Source organism: Canis lupus, chromosome 36 (assembly GCF_048164855.1).
Source record: "Canis lupus baileyi chromosome 36, mCanLup2.hap1, whole genome shotgun sequence".
NCBI lineage: Eukaryota > Metazoa > Chordata > Mammalia > Carnivora > Canidae > Canis > Canis lupus.
In genome coordinates this window covers 22,728,196-22,753,726 of record NC_132873.1, presented here as the reverse complement: position 1 = coordinate 22,753,726, position 25,531 = coordinate 22,728,196, and the positions used below count along the sequence as shown (strand labels likewise).

General features: G+C 38.4%; 1 long non-coding RNA gene across 4 annotated transcripts in view; it reads right to left on the bottom strand.

Annotated features, from left to right (window-relative positions):
• The window catches only part of LOC140625284 (uncharacterized), a 400,415-nt gene that overhangs the window by 5,583 nt on the left and 369,301 nt on the right, over positions 1 to 25,531 (bottom strand). For 3 of the 4 annotated variants that reach the window (XR_012024636.1, XR_012024635.1, XR_012024637.1), the window contains one exon: positions 5,305 to 5,371. This is a non-coding gene — a long non-coding RNA (uncharacterized lncRNA). Of the gene's footprint in view, positions 1 to 5,304; positions 5,372 to 20,772; positions 20,980 to 25,531 lie in introns of those variants that run through there. The other variant, XR_012024638.1, reaches the window with a different exon arrangement.

The window sequence follows — 25,531 nt, the reverse complement described above, 5'->3', positions numbered from 1 at the left end:
AACATAACTTACTTACCTTGCACACAGTTTTTTTTCCTCTTATTTCCTGTAGTATTAATTACATTTATTAGAATTCTTAATGCTCAGAAACCTTAATTTCTAGTGAAAACTAAGTAGTAAGCAATCATGAACTGTTACACCAGAACTCTTTAGATTGGGAAATTTATGAGATTACTTTTAATTTTTTTTAAGATTTATTTATTTTAGAGGGAGAGAGGGGGTGTGTGTGAGTGGGAGGAAGGGCAGAGGGAAAGGGAGAGAAGCAGAATTCCCGCTGATTACGGAGCCCCCACAGAGGGGGCTCCATCTCAGGACTCTGAGATCACGACCTGAGCTGTAATCAAGCGTTGGATGCTCAACTGACTCAGCCACCCAAGTGCCCCATATTACATGATTTTTAGAAACTTTTCTCATACTACAATCTTTAATAATACATAAAAGATGCTTGTCAACAGACCCACATTTATCTTTAGTTTCTCTATAATATACAAAACAAGAGTAGATAAACCATGCTCAGTATTCAATGTTGCATTATTTTATCTGATTTAAAAATGACCTAGATAATCAATGAACTTTACCCATCATTTAGCTTAGAAAGACTTTAAAATGTTAGGTCACCAAACATTTTGGTATTTGAAAGTTTACATATAAATATTTTTATTTTATTTACTTGTGCTTAACAATTATGCTTAGACTACCTACGAAAAGTTCCTGAGGCATTCGACAAAACCAACCATTACTCTAAGGGGGTTTGGGGGGCAAATTTTGCAACAGAAGTACCATATATTCATTTGACTTTTAGTAAACACAAGCAGAATAAAAGTTTATATTTAGTGATGATAACTCTAAGGACATGTATATTTTAATTAAACCAATAAACTTAAATTAGCTTTAATACCAAATATTTTCCAGATCATGTGACCTTGAAAAACATTTGAGTTAGTCTTTCTGAGTTTTAGAATGCCCAATCCTTATAAGCACTTGCCTTCAAACCAACTAAATAGAGCTCTTTTACAAATTAATTTTTGCAATGCCATCAGAGATAGAGAAAACATTTTACATTTACAACCTACATGGACACACACACACACATCAAAAACACAGACAAAATGTAAACAAAATCTTAGTTTTGTTTCTACTAATATTTGTGGGAAGGACATGATAGGCCCAATTTTTAAATACTCCCCTCTATGTGTGTGGGTATGTATGTATTTTTATGAAAAACTTTTTCCTGAAGGCTCACAGGCCTTAGAAAAGATAGGGGTAGAAAATTTATGACAGGCACAGAGAATCTAAGTTTTCTCCAAGGTGGCTATTTGGAGTATACCTGCCCATTATCAGAGGTGCTAAAGTCTGGGCATAAAAGCCCCTTTGTAGCACTTTGTGTTTTAAAAAGATCTCGTTCCCTCTTTTTTTTTTTTTCTTTCCAGTCTCAGGAGAGTGTGCACTGTTTACATATCAGAGACATGTTAAGATTTATAATTTCAAGGGACAGAAAGAATGTACAAAAAAAATTTACAGAAAAATTTTATTCCAATATCTTGATTTTTCAAATCATATCTATAAACATTTTGAGATGAATAGGTGAGGTTTGGAGATTGGTAAAAATAAATGGACTTTAACTTGTTTCTAGAGTTAATAATTCTGGTTTGTAGAGATTTATATAAAGACAGTTGTTCCTAACTCCACAAAAAAACGGATTCCAGCTTGAATATCAAGGGACTAGCTCATATCTTTTTAACTACATTTGCTTCTTTATACCAGGGAGAATTTTTAACTAGAATGGGAACCAAAAAAATGTATGCCCTTGTGAAGTCTGTCTAAAGTATTTTAACAAAATCCCTTTTTTTTTTTTTCTTCCTGGGCACACAATTTAACGTTGTTTTCTATTAGGCCCAGAATACTGGCATTTTGCAGATCATTTGGAGGAGGAAGAGAAATTTGTAAGTCTAGGAGGAATTTTGGTCATCTATTTCCTCAGAAAGGAAGGTTGTAATATAGTCAAAAAAACATCTCAAATGACTCTCTAAATTCAGTAGGATCTTTTGAAAGTAGAGGTAAAAGGGCTTTATATCTGCAAGCTCTGCTGTTATCTTTCCTGTCGGGCATCGACACTCCTGCAAAGGACACTGTATATGAACACCTGAGGCTTGGCAGAGCTGATTCCAGAGCCCTGGAAGGTAGGAGCAAAGCAGTCGTATTGCCAGTCGTGGGTGCTTTGGTTAAATTTATTTTCTGGCTTTCAGCACTTACATAACTCTGAACCTAGAGATTGGGCCCGAGTGATCTCTGTCAGTCTTCTAGGGAAAGGGGAGTTAAAACAGGCAGATGTGGAGAGATTTACAGATGGAATTTACATTAGGATGGTCCAGAACATTTCTTTTTGTCTTAAGTCTACCTTCTTTTACCTTGTCAGAGGAGTCTTAAGGTTAGCTGTTGTACTAATAAGATGAGTGAGAGCCTCTATAATACATACATATTTAAAGTATAAGCAACTTAAAGGATCCATTCATCTCTAAAACCAAACAAAATAAAGAATCCATCATCTGGCCATTGATAAGTAGGATCTATTCACAGTGACTCAAACCAATGACCCTCTTTTGTTTGTTTCAGGTTTTTATTTAAATTCTAGTTAGTTAACATATGATGTAATGCTGGTTTCCGTAGAATTTCATGATTTATCAGTTACATACAACAGCCAGTACTCATCCCAACAAGTGCCCTCCTTAATGCCCATCACCCATTTAACCCATGCCCCACCCACTTCCCCTTCGGCAACTTTCAGTTTGTTCTCTAGAGTTAAGAGTCTCTTACGGTTTGCCTCTCTCTTTTTTTGATTTCCTTCCCTTTGTTCATCTGTTTTGTTTCTTAAACTCCACATATGAGTGAAATCATGGTATTTGTCTTTGTTGACTTATTTAGCTTAGCATAATATACTCTAGCACCACCCATGTTGTTGCAAGTGTCAAGATTTCATTCTTTTTGATGACTGAATAATATTCCATCACATATACACACACATCTTCTTTATCTTCATCAGTCAATGGACATTTGGGTTCTTTCCACAATTTGACTATTGTTTATAATGGTGTTATAAACATCAGGGTGCATGTGCCCCCTTTGAATCAGTATTTTTGTGTCCTTTGGGTATATACCTAGTAGTGCAATTGCTGGGTCCTAGGGTAGTTCTATTTTTAACTTTTTGAGGAACCTCCGTACTGTTTTCTACAATGGCTGTACCATTTTGCATTCCCACCAATAGTGTAAGGGGGTTCTCCCTTGTTTCCTGTGTTAAATTTAGCCATTCTGACAGGTGTGAGGTAGTATCTCACCATGGTTTTGATTTGTATTTCCCTGATAATGAGTGATGTCGAGCATCTTTTTATGTGTCTGTTGGCCATTTTTATTTCTTCTTTGGAAAAATGTCTTTTCATGTCTTTTACCCGTTTCTTGACTGGATTATTTAAACCAATAGCCTTTTAAAGGCAGAACCAAAGATACAAGAGTTGTCCAGAGAGGACACGGATGATCCAGCCCCATGATCCAAAAGTTTACTCCCCAAGTTAGTCTAAGATAGCAAAGGCCTTCATTGCAAAGGAGGTAAGGAGAATCTCCATTTTCCCATGAAAATGTGAGATGCCTCTAGTCCTAGACCTAACTAAGCTGTAACACCAAGTAGGTGCTCTTGGAATGGGACTTTCCAGCACTAATTAAGCCATGAAAGTTGAGATGACAAACACCCCTGAGAGCTGACATAGACAGAGAGAGGCTGTTCTCTGCCTATTCAACTGGCCACCAAGGTACACCCTGGTAAATGGAGACCAAAGAGAATGTTCTCAATCATCACAAAGCAAAGCTTCTAAATTTTTCCTTTCATTTTGTTCAATGTCCTAACAGTTTTAAGTACCTAGGTGGTAAGGGACTATGTATTGTTTTATAGTGTAAATCATTGCACAAAAGTTTTTTGAGGTTGGAGGGTGAGCTACTGTCTATCAAACCCATTCTATGCCAAGCTAATCCTATCACAGGAGTCTTCCTGAGATGGTGAGTGTTCTAACAGCTTTTAGGTGTCCCACCCATGCCCACTAGTTTTGTGGCTTTGGCTTCCAAAATGTCCCTTAGCGATAGATGACAAACAACATAAAAGACACAGCCAAAGGAAGACAAAGACCCTCTCTGGGAGGAATGGATTAGTAACCAAACAGTGACTTATCCTAAGGAACTAGTTTCATGAATATTTTCCCCTGCTAGTCAAGATTTAGAAAGAGAGGAAGAGAAGTCTCACCATTCTCCATCCGTTGGACTGTGCAGATAGAGGCTGACATGGTGAGAAATCTCTGCTTCTGCCTGTAGTATGTAAGATGTCCTAGGACCTTTAAGCTATAGCAGTGCCTGGGTAAATGGTGTCCAGCAAGTTAAAGTATTATTTCAACTTTGACAAGTGTTTGGGAGAGCAAATAACTCCTGTCTCCTTCAAGGGTCCTTCTAACTGGGCTAAGAATCAAATTGACATGAGGTAGATTAACAGTAGAAAATAAAATTCAATACCATATGTATGGGGGGAGCCACATAGACTGGCAAAGGGGTATATATGTCATCCTGAACTAAGGAGAAGGGGGTAGGGAGGGGTCTGGCACTTTAAAGGAAAGGCATGTAATTCAGAGGGCGATAAGAAGAGCAGATGTTTGGTAATTAGATGTTTGCCTTGTCATCTCAATGGGTTATTCATTTAAAATTGATCTCTGCTAATAAGCGATCAATTTTCTAAAGTGGGAAAGACCCCCCCACACTTTAGATTCTTCTGTGTAGGTAAGGGAGGGGCAAGAGTTTCTCTTGAGTTCCCAGGGTCTTGATTGCCTTCAGCTCAAAATAATCCACGTGCAAAGTGGCCCCTTCATCTTTTTCCTGTGCTGATACTATTTGTAGATGTTTCAAGAAGCACCTGTGGGTTATCTAACAGCTTGACTAGACACTAGACATTTCAGACATTTGGACCCAAAGGGGTACTTACCACCTGAGGACATGGAGTTCCTGTCCTAGCAAGCCCACTGAGTGACACTGAATGCTGGGGGTATTCCGTGTAAGTTGTGAAAGGGGATGTAGAAAGAGATAACCTAGCTGCTGGGGTTTCTTTGGAGAATCCATTTTACAGCCTAAATCACGATCTGTTGTCAGAAGAGTTTGTGCCTATTCACAGAGCTATTTCTAGTATTTGTGATCGAATTAGTGACAGACTGTGTCCACAGGATAGCGCATAAACGTGAAATAAGGTAACACAGGGCTTGTTTACAATGCAGAGCTTACCTATCTTCGAGGCCTGGAGATGTTGTTTCCCTGAGGCACCCAGGAACAATCCGTATTCACTATGCTCCTGTGAAAGAATGGAGGCCAAGTCTTTCACATTGAGCTTTCTTAAAATTTGTTAGACCACGCTTATTTTGAGAGACATCTATCACAAAGTCATGTGCCACCTTAATAGTGTTGCAGACTTTAACCTCGCCTTACATCTGCCTGCTTTTAAATACTGGCACACACACAAAAGATTCATTAGATGTCAAAAAAAAAAAAATGAAGGCAACAAATTGCGTGAAAACTCTGTACCATAATTAGGCAAATTCTGTAAGCTGATAGAATACTTAAAAGGTTTTTTTTTTTTTTCCTCTTCAATAATCCATAAAGCAGTCAGGTCCACCTCTCCATCAGTGAGAATATTAATTTATTAATTTCAGAGAATGATGAACCAATAAAACATACTTGATTCCTAAGGATATTCCCTCCAAAAAATCTGAAATGTCTTTACCATTCAATGACACTCTTTACTATATATCACAGATACTTTGCATGTTACAGCACGTGGAAACAAGAAACTGAGGGCCCTTAAAAGTTATCCACACCAGGGTTATCGGAGTGTGGTCATCACACCAGTAGCACCAGCAAATTTGCGATTTTGTTAGAAATGCAAATTCTTAGGCTACGTGCCTGACAAATAGGTTCACCCCAGAAGTTTGGATTTTCAAAACCCCTTCCAATATTTGAAAGCCATGAATCTATACCAGTTCCTTCCAATTAAATTAATTCAAAAGATATTTCTTGTACAACCTTTGGCCCAGAAGAGATTTCAGTTGGAGAAAGTTTTTATCCTCAGTCTATACTTTAAGATGCCGCTAGAATTGCTCTAGATGCCATACAAAAATTAAAATTTTAAGTGAATTTATAAACTAGGTATCCTTTCACTTTTTCAATGCATACAAGCAAGAGGAAACATTACCCCAAAAGATGGGATAAGAAGCAGAGTCACTTCTGTCCCCAAAATGAGGCTCTGGAATAGGATCAGTTATCTGGAAAGCCAGTAAGAAAAGAACAGCTTGAGAGTGCAAAGGTAAAATGAGCGTAGAATGTTATAAAAACATTTTTGAGCAGCCCACCCAGACAAGGGAAGTCTGCTATTACGTCCTTAACTAGGGATTCCTCCTCCTTATCATGTTACCCCATTCCGTGGGCCTTGAGCCACACAGTGTTCTCTTCTTAAATGACAGAAAAAATAATGAAGGTGAGAGAGCGGTTTCACAGCATTAATGATCTCAATTGAACTGTCTGGCATTTATTATTTACAGTATTTCTCACATTAATTTTTGGCACAGTAGTATGTTAGTCGATTGCATAGTGTGGGCAGGAAAGGAGATTTTTGAATTTATTTTATGCAAGCTAAAAAGTTCACACTGATTTATACATGTACAATGGAATAAGATTCAATGAGCCTTGATGAGATAAAGCTGAAATAATTCAGAATCAGGAGCCTGAAATATTATAGGCAGTTTGTTCATCTCTGAAATCTCATACTGTTATTTAAATTCCTCCAAGTTCATTAATCCCATTTAATAGCAGCTGATGCAAATCCACTTGGACTTTGGGGAGGGAAAAAAATAATGGGCCATAATGCCTTTGTGCCACGGAAAATAATACAATTATTTTTACTTTGCAAGAGGTCACAATTGAAGAGTTTGAGATTTTGAGCTGCCATAACTACAAATTTAGCAAAAAAGTAGGCATTTAATGATAGAGTCCACTTTGGTGGTTTAGGTTTTATTTTGAATGTTTGTTTTGTCTTAAAAACACTAATGCTGAAATGTTGTCTCAAATCTTTATTTTCAAATCACTTATTATATTACCATAAATTGTAGGGTGCAGTAAAGGCCAGATTTGAAAGAAAGCACACTTTACTGTCTCATTTTTCTATAAATAACATGACACTTTATGAAATAAGAATTATCATAAAAGTTTCTTTTTTTTTTTCTCCTATAACTCCAGTTGCTAGCATAGCTCAGCTAATGGCCTTCCTCCAAGTAGCTCAGTGGACTGTTCCAAATATAGGAGCATAATGGGTAGAGGTTAACTGTAGGAAGTCTGAGAAAAACAGTAATCTATAATTTTGCCACAATTATAATGTTTCCCTTAAATAATAGTGAAGTCCATGGGGTGAGTGCTAACAAATACCTTTTAAAGATGCTCTTATTACTTTCATTGTCTTGATGCTTGTGCTCTCTCCACACAGGCCATTAGAAGCAGTGAAAGACTTGGGGCTTTGACCCATGGAGGCTTAGAGGTTGTGGTTAACAAGCAAACAGAGGACCTCAGCCCGCGGCCCATCCTCGGGGTGGAGTGCACTGTTATCTAGAAGCCCGGCTGTGCCACATTTACAGGAAGCAAACCCAGCAAAATGAAGAGACTGTCAGCATTAGCGAGGCCTCCACCAAAGCCCCTCAGGGGAGAAAATCAGGTTTGGCTCAGTTGGGAAGACCCCAGAGAAAACCTTTATTTTCTCAATAAAGAGATAAGATGCCAAAATTCCTCAAAGGGAGTGAGTTTAGGTGTCAATCCCATTTTGTCCATTTGACCCCCTGCCTTTGAGAAGAGAACATTTACAACAGAACTATCTCTTGGATAAAGAACCCAGTAAATCATACAGAGGGCTGTGTGAGAATATCCTAGATGCAATATGCTCGGGACACACTCACATCCCAAGTATCAAAGCAGAACATGTGAGCTGCACATTTAAACAAATGCTGAGCAGTGAGTGAGATGAGCATCTCTGTAATTAGACCTGTAATTTTGAAGTATGAGGCTTCAGGATCTCTGGTTATCTAATATCTTGGGAACAAAGAAAGGTCTATCTTGAGGGAAAATTCTCCCGGGCATCAGGGACAGAGGGAACAGTAAAACACAAACTGTCCCGGGTGGATTTATTGGTGTATTTCAGGAGAGTCCATCTTCTGTCCCCACTGTCACACACTGTACTATTATGGATTGTGATTAGGGATGGGATCATGTGTTTTGCCAAGTTTAAAACCCACACAAAATTGTAGGGTTAGAGTCTGGAACAAAACTCCAGCTTCTTGGTGTGGAGTTTTTCTACTTATGGCAAAATGTGGCTTCCGGGAGGGTGAGTTAAGATGCCTCAAAGGGAAAAAATTCTTCCAAAGGAACATTTTGATAATTCAAGTGTAAATAAATATAAATCCAAAACACATTTTTAATTAAAGGGAAATTGCTTAGAAAAACATATTTATATCCACTCCCCTTCCGCATACACTCACTCGCAATCCTCTCCAAATAAAGTTCAAAAGGGGTAGCTCTGGAAGGGGAGGGTTTAGAAACCCACACTCAATTGCCTCCTTGAGATGGTGTCTCAGAATCAGGCTTTTTGAACACACATAAAGCTTATTAAAAGTAATGCTTAAAGTGTTGTTCTCAGTCACCATAAGTCATGTTTAAAAATAACTGCTTGTGAGACTTACATCGCCCTGTCCCCACCTCCAACATCACTACATGTTTGCCCTTTTACCCTAAGAACCTGATCCCTCCACAATCAGGTCTTCCACTCCCCAGCAAGTCCCTGGATGGTGAAAGCCACAATTCCTCTGCGTTTTCACCTGTTTCTTCCTTACCATTCCATCACACCGACGCACTCCAATTACTGCGTGTGAAATAGGAAGATTTCATTTTAGCTTTGTTCTTTCAAGCCCTCTTTCTCTTGTGGCTTTTGTGGTATCTTATAATTATGTTTCATAAAATGCTTTCAGGCCTATGTTCTCCATATATAGATATATAAAAATATATATAATAAGCAACCATTCAGAAGAAAAGAAGACAGGAACAATGGGAAGGAGAAAATTATGAAAAGAAGTATTCAGTTACCCTCAAACATGTGTCCTATCTATGGTTTGTATTTTTTCTTTAAACCCGGCTTCAAAAGGAAGCCTAAAGATACTGATACATAACCTCTTAAAGAGCTCTCACCAGCTGCCTACAAGGACACGCAGAATTTAGTATTTGTTTCACTATTTATACAAGAAAGACCAAAGGAAGTTTAGCTTGTGGAAATGAAGTAATTAAAAGAGCGCATAGAAGTTAGCCTTGAATTTTTATTTTCGATTGTGTTTTTTTTTTTTTTTCTTACAATGCCCTTCTCCTAACCCTACCTAGATATCTGTCTCCTCCGCTAGCTGAACTCAAGTGAAAGGGTGTGTCTTACTCATTTTGATATTTTCACTGTCTACCACTGACCTGGAACTTACAAGAGGTGCCCAATAAATATTTACCAAATGTTTTGTACATAATGTGTGTGTGTGCACGGTCCTCCTCTTTTGTCTGTAGTGACAAAAGAAATTTATCCTCTCTAAAATCCTCCCCTGTGGCCAGGGCTATTCCACTCATCAGTCAGATCTATCACTTGTACAAAACTGAAACCAAAAATTTAAATGAATATTTTGGAATCTTAATTAAGAGGCTCATAATCACATACACCATATCATTCATGATTGTTTTCTTACAGTTGAGAATATCATCTGTTTAAGACAAGATAGGTTTGAAGTATGATTTTGGTTTTAATTACTAATGGCACTTGCCAGTAATGAGTTTGTGGCATGTGTTTAGAAACTAATGAAACAAACGCTTTTCACCCTCGCTTGAAACCATATGCATGTGTAGTCGAAAGGTAAAATCAATAAAATAAGTCTGATCATTTATCTGGACTATATATTGTGACTATATTATTTTATATTTGAATCCCAAGACACTCAATAAAAGAACAGTTTGGGGGCTCTCAAAACTGTAGTACCTGTCATTGAAAGAAACAAGAAATCAAAGGATAGGTAAGAAATCAGCTAAATTTTTATTCTAAATTTCAATCTGCAATTTGTGGTGGAAAGAGCCTTTCCTATTATTTTAAATAATATTTGGTATTTGATATCAATTTGCAGAGATCTTAAGCTCCTACTTTTAGGGAAGAAAGAAAACTATTTTTAGCTTTCTTTGCCATTCAATGCTTACCATCAAACTAATCGGGAGATAATTTAGCAGTAACAATGAAGACTTACGATTCCCTTTTTCTTTAACTGAATTTCTTCTTTTCAAGTTAATGATTAAACACATTGAGTAGCATAAATTGGAGGAAAATGAGATTTCCCAGGCAATGAATGGCTTTCTGATAGGTTACAAATTTATTCTGAACAGATAAGCTACTGTATTTTCAACTGGACAATCAAAATATCATTTTACTTCAAAGGAAAGGGAGCAATAATTGAATGCCTTGACTCACTTCACATTTATGGCTATTTTCCCATTACAGAATACAGTTGGATATAGTTTTATATGCCTGTGAACTGAGCACATTTCTTCTGCACATGGAACTTACTATATGAAGAGGGGTATTGTAAGGTAGACAAAATGAGAGGCATGTAAGAATCAGGTCAATGGCAATAAACCCTTCTTGCTAAGTATTCAGTTGCCCTCTTAACAGAATAAAGACTATCTTGGGTTATCTTTTCTTAAAATCACCTCTTTTGCCACAATAGTTTAAATATCCACATACCCATATTTAAGGGCATCTTATTTTTCACTAAAGAGTTTGAGGAATATGACAATATATATATACTTATAACACCGGTTCTAAAGATGTGAATGACAACCAAAAGTTGACCAAAAAATGAAAAATTTAAAAACGAATTAAAAAATTAAGAACTTGATAACACAACAAAATGGCAGCCAAGTTTGTCACTTTTTTATATGTTTGGGAGGAAATCTGAAAGGGGAGTGAGCAAACATGTAATCCCGGTGTGAAGGGTCTATTCCTTAATCACATGTAGTAAATCTCAAACCAAGAGCAGTGTGGACACACAGATGTTAAAGTAGACACAAGGGGTTAATTTCCACAGTTAGCACAGACTTATCTAAAACCAGGCTTTGGTTAGCCTCATTGTTATTATTATTTAACTTTTATCAAATGCCAGTGATGCACTTTATCATGAATGAAACACCAACTGGTCTTGAAGAATCCTACCTGTTTTTATGTAAAGGGGCCATAGACCTCTAATTCTGAGGGTAAAAACTTCGCTGGTATTATCCTTTAAATGTAATGCATGAGGTCCTTGTCTATAGTTCTCCTTGAATCTATGATTAAATAAGCCAAACCACACTCCTTATGGAATGGTGTATATTGTAGGTACCATAACTTTCTTAGGCTTGTTCTTAATTTATGTTTTTAAGACTTAAGACTCAAGGAATCCTACCTTTGGGGAACAGGTTTGTATTAATCCATAAGAATTAAAAAATCAGAAACCATCAATATTCACTTTGATATACAAAAGGCAGGTCTAGGAGAGTGTCAGAGGAACAGTTTGTTTCATGTGATATTTATTGAGATTATACATACTGTAAATGGCAAACAAGATGCTCTTGGCCTCAAATACTCACAATATAGTGGGGGCAGAGGTTACTGGAATACAAATATATAAAAAAGAGCTGCACTACACTTCCACAGGGGTAGGGGAACCACACATTTGGGTAGTGGAATGGGGGTAAGGAGAGGAAATTCTTTCTCAAGGAGGAATGTGGTTGAGCAGAGTCTTGAAAGACTAATGAAAATTAGCCTGTCCCAGAGCTGGAAGTAGAGCGTTCAAAGAGAAGGAAATGAAATAGAAGTCAAATAATAGAAACAAGGGAGACATCAGGGCAACTTGCCAAGAGTGCAGTAGGCTGGGCAGGCCGGGGAGTGGTCCCAGGCGAGGCTGGAACATTGAGGGCAATTCCAGATGACTTTGTAGAATGCTTCAGGATTTACACTAACATCCCTGGGGACCTTTTGGACACTTTGAAGTAGGTGAGTGCCGTGATCGGTTTTACTTTTTAAAAAAATCTTTTACTGGCACCCTGTAGAGGATTTTTGGACTAACTGGAGAGGAGTGATGGGTGTTTTAACTGATTTTGAAATATCGCTGTGGTTTCTCCCTTCAGGTCTAATTCCTAAACATAGTATGGACCACTGCCATGCCTTATTGGAATGCTTCCTCCTTCAGCCAATGGGCTTATAGGAAAGGCACCAGAAACATGACTATTCCAGAAAGTCAAAGCAAAGCAGATCATGTTTTCTTCTTTAGGGAATGGCCCCATCAGATGCTATTTGGCAAGTCACTTGGCTTCCCATTTCACCATAAAAATCATCGCCAGTTTCACTCTTGGGATTTATTAACTCTTTCTTTGATGTTAACAGATTGGCAGTAATTGTGGCCCCTCTTCAGCAAGCTCATTATGACCAGCAGCTCTTAGTAATGCTCATTTTATCACATGCCACGCACTGCAGTAAGCATGTACATGCATTACTGTATTGAATCCTCCAACAACCCAATGAGATAGATGCCATCATCATCATAGTCACCATCGTATCCCCATTTTGAACATGGACAAATGGAAGCCTAAAGAAGTTATGTGACTTGCTCCCAGGAAACACCAGGAAGTGGCAGGGCCAGGATAGGAACCGAGAGCTGTTTTATTCCAAAGCCTATACCCTTGATCATTTCTATATCCTGCCTGTTTGCATCAGTTTTCATTGGAAATAAAAGTTAAAACATTCCAAAGTATTTCTCTTTAGCAGATGATCTACTTCACTCCAAACAGAAAATATTTTAGCATCTCCAATAGCATATTTTAAATGAATTCCTTATAGTTTTATTGGTGTCCATTTGCCTTTCAGAAGTCTCTCTTTTGTTTTGTTGCAACTTTGGTTTTATTTGTATTTTAGATCAAGATCTTTCTTCCTGTGGAGTCTATACAGGCCACTCTTGGGACTTTCTTACGTTGCAGCAGAGGCTAAAAATGGAAAATTCAAGGTCCTTAACTGGACTCTGGCTTTATAATTGCCTCTGTGGTGCTCTCACCACATTCCCAGATGTGCCAGAGAGACAGAGGGTAGGGAGGGAAGTGCAATGTTAAAATAAGGCTAAGCAAACAGTTTGCCCAACAGATGTTAACCCAATTCATAATTTAAAAGTTCCTATTTTTGTTCACCGCTTAGACAATGGACATTTTAATTTCCCCTCCAACCATTGCCTGTGAATTAGGTTCAGAAAGCTAAAGCCATCATACTTTTTTCCTAGTCCTAGGTCAAGGAGGCAAAAGGAGTATGTTTTCTTTTTATTTGAAGCAGAGCATGATTATGAAACCTTGTTAGGACTTAAACAATTTGTTTAAATATGTCTTAGTTAATATGGTTACCAGGACTAGATTTAATCAAAGTTGAATAACTTATTGTTGTAACACAAATCCTATTGGAAAAGCAATACCCAAGAGTTACATTTACATAATTTTAAATAGAAAAATTGAAATTAACTGTAACTAATCAGCACTTCTTTTTCTCTCAACCACTCTGTTTGTAGTAACCTTTGTCCTTAGGTAGGGTTCAGGCATTAAAGAAACCCAGTCAATTCATCAAAGTGGTGGTATCCCCTACTGAGGGACGCTAGCAGAGCAGTTCTATCTGTTACAGTGAACAGAGGAAAATAATACTTGCCTGATCTTTAAAATATATGTGACAAATTACTTATCTTGCAGAATTGGGTTTAAAAATGTGAGTTTCCTAATCTCTTGTGTTACACTCAAACCACAAGAAAGTTGCACCCCCTTGCCTCCCACATGTTGGGTCCCACGACCCCGGTACCACAAGTCCCACAGAGAGAACCAGCCCATGGGTGCAGGAAGATCAAGCTGACGCAGAGCTGGTAAGAAGCTTGGTGGTAAAAGTCAAATATATATTGGAGGAGCTAAAATAACTGCAAGCCCAGCCCTTGTGGTATAATGGCAATAAATAGAGAACAAAGGCATGTGGAAAAGAAAAAGGAAAATAAAACCCCTGAGGAAAATCTAAAGAATAATCAAGTGTTAGGTGAAAGCTCGGGATAATAAGAGAACTTTCTTTCAAAGGAAGAAGTTTCTTTTCTGATCCTGTATTAGAACTTGTAGAATTTCATCCTTTTTTTTTTTTTTTCTCATGGGTCTTAAGCATTTCTCATAGGTCAAAATTATATACTTCGACACTTATGGGCTTTCTACTTAACAGAGGACTGACCCAGGTGAACCAGGAGGCTAGAGGGAAGAGGAGCCCCAGTATAAGAGTAGGTGAATGTACCAAAAAGAGCATCAGGATGAAGATGATGAAGATGATGATTTAAAGGCATTTTTTCAAAGGATAGAATCAGAAACCTAGACACGACCATAGAAACTAAATCCTCAGAGCCTTCCATTTCACAGGTGAAAGGAAAACAATGACAACAAGGAATCAGATTATTTTCACTGCATTGCCTTAGGTTACACACTTCATTCTAGAATCTCTGTTGTCCTTTCAAATACGTGAGCCCCCCAACTATGTCGCAGGTATGAGGGCATCTGAGTCCTTCAAGAGTTGGGGCAATTTTCGTGTTTGGCAGAATCACATTTAAAAATTCAACAACTTTAAAATGCTTCTGTTGACTGTATTAAATTTATATTTTGTATGATTTTCTTTTTCCCCTGGGAAATTGTCTCTAACTTTCCAAAGGAAGGAGCTTGACTTTGGAATAATTTACATCTTGTCCATTTTTAAATCTTGGTTTCCCACAAGTCTGTGAGTATAAATGTAATATTCCCCCTCCCATTTTGAACCCCTGATGGGACACGGGTTGCAAGGACACATATGAGGACGTTGAGGAGTTTCTAAGAAGTTATGGCCTAAGTAACTTTGTTATGAAAGCAATAGGAATAGAGATTTTACTAAAGTTCTTTTGTAACCACAAAAATCTTACAGAGGTAACTATTTTAACATTGACTTCTACTTGCCACATTTATGGCCTTGTGAAAATGAAACCAAGCAAATAATCAATTTTGTTGTATACACTGTATATCAGCTGTTACATATTTTTATTATGCAGTATAGTATAATTTATATATTATAAGCATATATTGAAACTAAGTAGAATAAAGAATAGTGTAGTTTTTTCTTACCTTTTTCTCATTATTTTTAAGGTTTGAAACTATATCTCATCATGGTAACTTTGAATCCTATATTAAAATAAAGACTTTAAAAACCCCCCAAATTTTAATGGCCTCTCAAGTAGGTCTTTTTTGAGATTTTTAAAATTTATTTATTATTTATTCATGAGACACACAGAGGGAGGAGCAAGCTCCCTGTGGGGAGCCCAATGTGGGACTCCATCCCAGGACCCCGGGATCATGACCTGAGCCAAAGGCAGATGCTCAACCACTGAGCCACTCAGGTGCCCAGGTTTTGGTTTTTGTTTTTTTAATTTTATAGCATTTTTCTAGTGATACCAATGTGAAGAAAGGTAATACCCATATAGTCAAATAGAAAGATTTTTCATACCAAACCCACTTGCCTGCTCATCAAGGTCCTTGGGCTAAGGAAAAAAAAAGTTCTAACTTGGCCCTCCTTTGAATGAGGGAACCCAGGTCAAACTTTCATCCCTACCAAAGAATGACATATTCCAGAAACCAAAAACAAATAAACAAACAAAAAGCTTCCGTAGAAGGAGTGACCATGCTGTTTCCCTGCTGACTTGGGGCAAGGCGGTCACTGAGCAGGAGGGAGAGAAACGGGCAGCTCAGGGCAAGAGTGGGGTGCACACAGTCAACAAATAAGCCACATGATTAGAGACTTTGTTACTAATTACAATTACACTGAAAAACAAACATTTTCCTTTGGACCAGAAGATCTTGTGTCTGAAGGACAAAGGCTGTCCCAAATGATGGTCCTTTCATATTGTTATAGACTTAGCAGCACGGACTTTTTAAACAATAAGGCCTACGTTCACAAAGAAAGTGAAATAATTATAAAAATTACAAAAGTCTCTCTAACAAAAATTCTGTTTTCCACGTCTGGATTTCTGAAAGAAATGTGAGGTAGGAGCAGAAATGTAAGGAAGAGAGCAAAGAAGGCATTTTAATTCATCAGATCTCTCATGACTGCAAGACCTGACAAGAAGCAGCGGAACAGAGAACCAGGTTCACATTTAGAATAATTTTGTAGTGAGCAAATTTCATTCTATACAGATTAGATATTTTTAGATATCTCTGAATTTCCAAGGAATGCATTTTCTACAAATCTGGGGTCTAGTAGCAAATCACAGGTAGGTGAGCAAAGAGAAAGTAAAATGACTATCATTTTGTATGTATATATAAGGCGTACATATCAGCATGCCTGTGTACCTAGGTCTCTATATGCGTATACATTGTACATATGAATATATGTACATATGTGTCTTTGACTTCAAAACAGTGCTAGTTTTTAAGAATTATTCAGGTAGCACATGAAAAGGTACTGTGGATTCAGTAGATGGCAGTCTTCCCACTAAGCCAAAAAAAAAAAAAACATTGTGGAAATCACATCTTAAGAGAAGGGAAAACTGCCTTTGAGTTAAGATATAGCTTTTCTGACACTGATTATTAAAGGGCACATTAGGTGGAGAAATTCAGAACCTTTATGCTGAAGTGAAACAATGTAATTATTCCTGATATCAAATCAAGGAGACAGATTGGAGCTATTTCTATAATCAGATTAGGAATGACAAGAAGGAGAATCCCCACTCCCCAGTCTCTGAGGACTCACATGCCAGGTTTTTAAGACGGGAAACTGGACATTGAGCCCCTATTATCATCAGCTCTCTGATCTTATATCCTCCCATCAAAGAAACAGAAAGCAAAATCCTTTCATGTTGTGATAACCTACCAGAGTTTCAGAGGCAGATATGATGGAAAACTTTGGTAGATGCTTTAGAGAGGAACTCTTGATTTTGCTCCCTACCTTAAAATGCTGGGAAAGTTGCTTCAGCTCTCACACTGAAGTCCTCCCTCTGTTAAAGCAGGGATAATAAAACTACTACCATGGGATTGCCATAAGGATGAGAAATATACTGGACATTCCACAGAAACCTGTGTCCTTCCTCCAAGAGTCCCACTCTTCCTAAAAATGATCTTAGGGAGATACAGATGTATATATTCATATATGTGGATTTTTCTAAGTAAAGTGAATCAAACTTAATTTCATTATGATGATTTTAAGCTTCCTCTTATGAAAACTGGCACTTTTCTTTAAGGAGTGTGGTGGGCTCAACAATCCAGACATGAAGATCTCCTCACTATTTTCAAATAGATCTTTGTTTTCTTTATTGCATATTCACAGTATATAGATGATTAATTATATTTTGTATTATGTAGGAGCTTGGGCATCAGAGTTAATCTTATAGGAAAATGATATTTATTTCTATTGTGAATATATTATTCAATATCTAGTATTTGAAAAGAAAGCACAATTACATCCATTCAGTGTGGGCACTGAGTGATACTTTGGAAGTTATTACAAAAGAAAAATTCTAAATATATTTATTATCTTCCTTTATTGTCTTTTCCATCCAAACATAGTGTAAGGACTTCTTATTTGTACTCTGGCAAATGAGAATCATTAGAAAGCAACAGAATCCTATTGTTCCTAGGTCTACTGATATTTTGCTGAATACTGTTATTAATTCAATATGATTGACTTCTGCTTATATGTGAAGAGGAGAAAATATGTTATGTTTAACAGTTTGTTTCTTACAAATGAAAAATGATCAAAAAAAAAAATTTTGCCTAATGAAATGTCACAGACTACCCAGTCTCGTTTCTTCAGTTGCTTGCCCCTGATGCCTTAATTCTGGAGAGCCCATGAACTTTACTGGAATAACCACCTCGGAAAGCTGATGTTCTGAGTTCTGATCTATCCATGAACCAGAAAACATTAATTTATACTTCTGAAGAATAATTCCTTTGCCATCTAAATAATTCAGATAGTTAATGAAAAGACAGACCCAGCCCTGTTACTCAGAAGGTGAAGTGGAGCAGTTAGGATGGCCCCCCTCAGCTAGAAGGAAGGGTCAGGGACAACTGTCCTGTCATGCTGAGGTTGCTGGAGCAAAGCAAGCACTGGTCAGTGGCTGCCCAGCACAGTCCCCCTCCTGACAAGCTCAAGTACTTTCCTCTGCTACTAGGGCCTCCACCAATCCCATGTCCTTGGTCAAAAGCCCACTGCTCTAAGGAATGCTGATGTGATTTTTTTTTTTTTTTGGGGGGGGGGGACGTTGTTTTGCTTTGTTTTGTCAAGATAAAGTAAGGAAGAGTCACTGCCACCAATACATTTTTGAAATTTCATGACGCTTCTCTTACCTTCCAGGGCCACTGCTTTCAAAGTAAAAGAGAACAATTTGAACAGTGCTTAAAAAGAAAAAGGTGGGGCCAGGGGAACCCAGAATGCAGATCTGAGAGGACAGTATTTCACCCACACTGTGCCAAGGCAGTGCTGGTGGGGTGGGGTCGGGGGGCAGCTGTTAGATGAAGGGTGGCTTTTAAATGAGATGAATGAAACCTACTGAAGGAAGCTCTTTCCCGCTCATTGGCATCTTTCTAATCCACTGTGGCCAGTGTCTGACACTGCTCGGCCCCCGGCCCAGTGCTTATCTAAGAGGCACACTTCAAATGTGTGGTGTTAACAGTATTCAAGTCATAGATCAATGAGAAAAACCGAATTTCTTGAATGGGAGGAGGTCACCTCATTTTTCTCTGAATTCTCCACCCTCCGCACGATGCCTTACACACCATAGGTTTTCCAAAAAGTGGCTGCTAAATGAATGAATACCTGAAGAAATGCATGATGTTCTCTGATCATAAATTTATGAACCCAGGGTAGAGACTGCTGATCTAAAGAATCAAGTCCTGCTATGTATCTATAGTGTAAGTTGTTTGACAATCTTATAAACACCCTACTATCCCCAGCTATAACATGCCGTAATTTTTATTTGGTTGTTTCTAAAAATCTCTGTGGTTTGGGTTAACTAACCTGTATAAACCCCATCTCCATTTAATGGTGCTTGGCAGCACCCATTAAAGTAAATTTATCATAGCTCTTAAACCATTCAGACACTGGGATGCCTTTCCAGCATTCAAATCTATTGGCAAATCGACCCCGAAATTCCAGGGCTTTTGCCAAAAGGTGCAAAAATATTCAATCATACGCTAGTCTTGGTCCCCAGATAATAAGGAGAATTTGGGTGATGATGCATTGATATACAGCATTTCTAGGTTCCAAAGTAGCTTCACTCACCTGACTGCTAATTAGGGTCAAGGTCTCCTGGTTCATAAACCGAACCTCTCATTGTGACTATCATGAGCTGTAACAATGATTGACAACAGGCTGTGACTTAAGCTTATATGCTTAAACAAATGCAGGAACAAAGAAACACACCCCAGTAAGCCCAGGGAGATAATCAGTGCAACACCGGCACCTAGGAAGCTCTGACCCAATCAGAATGGATTTGTGATTAGTAGTGTGAGCATCTGACTTTCCTGTGTAACCCGGTGGTGAGCACTTTTAATCTCTCCTCTGGTTCTGAATTAGACTACTTCTACAAAATGCCTAAAGTTTTTTTATTCATTCGCTCAATATAGTGTTATTTTTGGTTACTTTTATAATATGTGTACACACATTATCCCTAGATATAAACTATTATCAATAGAAGTTCTACCTTCATTGTCCTGGCTCCAGAAATAATGCTGTGGATTGAGAGAACAAGTGAGAGCATCCAACGTGTCATGAAATGGTCGCTCACTCTTTCCCATATTTCTCATTGAAAACAAGGCTAGAATGGTACTTTTGACTCCCTTTTAGATTATCAAGATTGTTTTTGAAGCTTAAAATTAAGGATCTTCTCCAAAAGGGAAACTATACATAGTATTTTTTATGATCTACATGCAATTTTATGCATATTAGTAACCAGAAAAAGAGAGAAGGCACTCACTTCAGCTGAGATCATTACCAAGCACTTTTCCTGTGTTTGGATTTTCCTGCTTAGTGTCCTAACAATAGTTGGTTAAGCCAAGATAAAATACACAATCTCCACCTTTTTGGGATATCAAAGAGAATTCATAGAGTGATGGCACTGAGGTTTTTCTGCCATTGCTTTTCCTAGCTTTTACTGTGGATTGCAGAACAAAAGCAGGCAGGCTAGCAGCAGAGATAATTGTCCTCACTTGCTGCTTCAGAAAAATATTATTTCCTCAGTAGTCTTCAGAGCTTGACCTATGGTTCCCCCATATTGCCAAACTGCATAGGTATCCGAAGCTTCACAAACTGGCCCTTTGGGGGGCCCACGCTTTCCAGAGACAGATTGAGCATGCCCATAAATTACTCGGTGTCACTATGGAATTTGCTGTGATTAAATAGAACCAAAAGGCATGCTCCATCCAGATCCCTTTAAACGATTCAACCTATACATTAAGTGATGCCTACAAGGAATATGAATTATATTACTCTCATGAGAAGAACTGTGATGATTACTCACAGGTAACTCATAATAGGAACTTGACTCTACTTTGATTCTTTCTGTAAACACCACTCACTCATTGACATACCTCACTCACCTGGTTTAAAAGGAGAATCTCCCCACAAGCCTCCTCATCAAGAATATACACCAAGGGGATGCCTGGGTGGCTCGGCGGTTTAGCGCCTCCCTTTGGCCCAGGGTGCAGTCCTGGAGTCCCGGGATCGAGTCCCACGTCGGGCTCCCTGCATGGAGCCTGCTTCTCCCTCTGCCTGTGTCTCTGCCTCTCTCTCTCTCTCTCTCTCTCTATATATATATATATCATGAATAAAAAAAAAAAAAAATCTTAAAAAAAAAAGAATATACACCAAGCATCCGTAAGCCTGATTATGTGCTTTAGTGACTATTAACATTTTAATGATAATTAACCCATACTATAACAATATTAAAGAGAACATTCTTTAAAATTCTGCCTCAATCTTTTCAACATCTGATAAACAATGACCTACTCCAGATGTAACTGTTAAATAAAATTTAGCCATGTAACACTAAGAACTAAGGATGCCCAATTATTAGGAATCAGAGAAATCTTTATTAACATAAGAAGTTGCAAAATAGGGCATCAAATGATCTCCTTATTGTCCATGATGTATTATCAGTCTTAGCAATAGACTGAGTACTAAAAAGGACAGACAGGCAATCAACAATCTTTATCAAGCTCTTATTGGTTTTCAGTTTTAAAATATCTTTAACGGAACTGACATGAACTTTAAATTCATTGCTCTCCTACACGGTTAAAAATGCATTTTCATATCACTTCCCTATTTGCTTTGTCACCTTTTTTAAAGGAAAAGTTGAAGATTAAAATTTTATATACTTTTATTACCAAGTTTCCAATATATATGGCATCTTATAAAACCTATCACAGTGCCCCACCCGTGGCTTTTTTCTGGCTCCAAATCAGTTCAGCAATTGTTATGGAGGCAAGATCAGCTTTAGGGTGGACTGGTGTTCCCTTTATAGGCTCTTTCACATTCTGAATTTGGATGGTAGTTATGGCATAAAGCAAGATACCACAGAAGTGATCTCTAGGGTTTAATAGGCCACAGATCTCTATGCCTCATTTTCATGAATAACTCATGAAATTATCTCAGACTCTTCCTTCCATTGGAAAACAAAATTTATTATAATACTTTATATGTGTTGTTTTTTCCCAATTGCTATACACTTCAATATTTTTTCCCTCAAAATCCTTACCTATTTTATATAAAGAAAAAGTTTGTTACTTCAATAAAGGTATAAATAGTTTGTGGATTGGTCTTTTTTATGAGGTTATTTAAAGTCTGAGCTAAATCAGGTAATTAGCTCCCAGCAATCCTAGGAGGATAGGGCCAAGTAATATACTACTTGCTGGCAGCACTCATTTATTTTTATGAAATTTTCTTTCCATTTCCTTCTTACCCTATTCACTTTAATTCACCAGAGCATATCATCTTGTCTTTATTTTAAAGAATATTTGTTGGAAAGATAACAATTTTGAATCTAATTGGAAATAAGTGAAACAGTGTACTATTATATGCTCCTACACAAATAAAAATATTTCAATTGTACAGTGTTGAGTAAATAATTTAAAAGTTGTTGATAAAACTGGAAATAAACAACGATGAGTTTCCTGAAGGCAGGAGACTTATGTCTTATTCTACTTTCAGCTCCTAGCTCAGAGCATCACATCTAGGAGTCATCATTACATGAAGCTTTTTGAATCAATGCTCTCCCACCAGATAGCAGACAGAGTCTTCTCCTAGGTGAGTCCTTGGCTGCTATTGTGTCTTGTATCTGTGACACAGATTCAGGATAGGAGAATTATCACTGTAGCTAAGTGGTTCATTCCCACTGTATTTGGCGAATTTCTCATCTTTGTACTGACTAAAAATGTAATCTGATTTAGGATTTCCTTTCTCTGGAATTGTACTTATTTCTCCTTTCATAGAGAACACCAGTGATAAAGTTAGTGTCAAGAGTTTGCATCCTGGCACAACCTCCTACTGGATGGGTGAAGTCTGGCACATCGGCAGCACCATTATGGGACACAGAAGGGCCAGACTGATGAGGTCATGCCAAGGCAAGGGGCAGTATTTGGCGAAATAAATCAGCAATGCCCAGGAAAGACACACTGGTAGGTCAGCAGAGGGAAGCCAACTTCACACAGCTTCCCTGGGGTCAGAGTCTTCTGTGTAGTACGCTAAAGCATTGGTTGTCAATTTGGGCTGTCCATAAAAATTGCCTGGGGAACTCTTAAGAAATTTTCATGCCTGTGGCCTTACCCCAGACTGATTAACTCAAAATATCTCCTAGCACAGATTCTGTTTATTAAGCACCCTGTGACTGTTATGGTCCACTGGGGTCAGGAATCAGACACCTAAGGATGACAGTGCAGAAGAGAAATGGCACTGGGTCTGTTTCCAATGGGACTTCTTTGTGAGCACACATGAGAAGGTTTCCTAGGATACCCAGGAATGGAGAGTGAGGCAGTACACCTTGGGAAGAGGGAGATGGCCAAAGGGCTGTAGACTCTACAAAAGCAAGTTACCAGAATATGGAGCATTCCTTATATATATATATATATATATATATATATATATATATATATATATATATATTTTAATTTATTTATATATATATATATATATATATATATATATATATATATTTTAATTTATTATATATATATATATATATATATATATATATATATATATATATATATATATATATTAGGGAGAGAATGAGAGAGAGCAGGGGCAGAGGATGAAGGAGAGAAGCATGCTCCCTCAGCCAAGTGGGGAGCCCAACATGGGGCTCAATCTCACAACCCTGAAATCATGACCTGAGCCGAAATCAGGAGTTGGAGGCTTAACCGACTGAAGCCAGGTACCCCAAAGCATTACTTTTCTTTTTTAATTTTTATTTATTTATGATAGTCACAGAGAGAGAGAGAGAGAGAGAGAGAGGGGCAGAGACACAGGCAGAGGGAGAAGCAGGCTCCATGCACCGGGAGCCCGACGTGGGATTCGATCCCGGGTCTCCAGGATGGCGCCCTGGGCCAAAGGCAGGCGCCAAACCGCTGCGCCACCCAGGGATCCCGCATTACTTTTTAAATGCAATTTTTCAGAGGCCTTACAAGTGTCACAGCATGAAACTTTAATATATGAAGTGCTGAGAAAATGTAGACTCTCTCTTTAAGAATTTGGAAGAAAACTGGTATATCTCCTGGGGCCACATCTGTTGGATTGAAGGAAAAAATGCTACTCTCAAGTTTAATACTTAGGAATTTCCAAAGAGTCCCTTAGGTTAGATAAAGAGGTTCAAACTTTCAGAGTGCCTCCTCTGCCCCTTGATGTTTTCCTTAAGTGGGAGATTGGGTAGATGGTGGAATGCTGTCTGTCTGTCCCACCGGCCTCTAGTGCTCATAGCTCTGGTAAACTTGTTACCCATCCCTCTACTTGTGGGCCATCCTCTTTTCACGGAGACAGCTTCCGACCAGCTCACGTGGGTGCAGGTCCAAAGTGACCCCGTCTTCTCTAGATGCTCCTTCCTTGAGTCACAACTAGCTCGTCTGACCAGCCTACTCTTGCCTTTTTCCAGGTGGCCCTTTCCTGTGTTGGCCTGGCCTTTCTCCTTCCAGAGTGCCATGGGGGAAAGAATGTCAGGAGTTCTTTCCCCTTCACGTGCTAACTATCCAACACCACACTAGTCCCTTAGAGACAAAGGAAAGCATAAGCAAATTAGAAAAAAATATTTGGCTGTTTTCTCCTCTTTTACAAACTTACCCAGTGCCCCCTTCTCTGCCTTATATCACTCCTCTGTAGAAGAGCAATAATAGATTTTTTTTCCTGATAGAGAACACACATCTTCTTCACTGAGTTGCAAAAAAGATGAGATAAATGAACTTACAAAATTCTCTCTACAACAACCTGGTTTCAAAGCTACTGTCTTGCTATGTGATATCTGAAATGTCCGAAGCTAGGTAGTTTTTTTTTTTTTTTTTTTTTGCATTATCTGAAACAAATCTATTTTCCTCTCTTCCTCCAACCTTCCTCGGCAGGTGGGAGGTCTTGGGCCAGTAAAGGTGAACATAATGCATTTGGTTGGGAAAGAAGAAAGAGAAAACACATAAGTAAGTTCCAAACTGCAGCTCTTATTGCAGAAGTGGATATCCTGAAAAAGCACGATTTACCACTTAGAAGGGAAGGAGGAAATTTCAGAGGGAAACAAGCGCTTTCTGTTGGCTCTGCCACATGTGTGTTGTTATTCATTAGGGGCCTGCGTGTGCGGGACACTGCCAATCTTGGAGTCTCACCAGTCAGGCTACAATAATGCCCACTTTAGACAATGGCAGTGGAGTGGGAAGACCCTTCGCTCACCTCGTCTTGTGCAACTAGGTAACTACCAAATCATCCTAAATACCCTAGAAATCAACCTGAAGACTTAGCAGAACAAACCTCACAGCTAAAAGTGGAAATGCAGTTTCAGAGAGAAACAGATTGTGGCCACTGCAGTGAGGGGGGAGCTATGGTCCCAGAGAAGAGCAAGAGACAGACTAGCAGATGGGAATGCCCGGGAAAGGTGGTTCCCCATAGCCGTTGGTTTGGAAAGTGAGAGGGGCTAAGGGCTTAAAGCCTGGATTTCTGAAGGTCAGCAGGCTTGGACTGGGGACAGCCCCGAGGCCATTGGGGCTGCTCTAGAAGAGAAGGCATGGCAAACAGCCCAAGGACCCACAGTGTAGGAACAGTGACCTGAAGAACACCTGGGACACACAGTGGGATGTTATTTGCTCATCTAAGAGTATGTACCAGAGA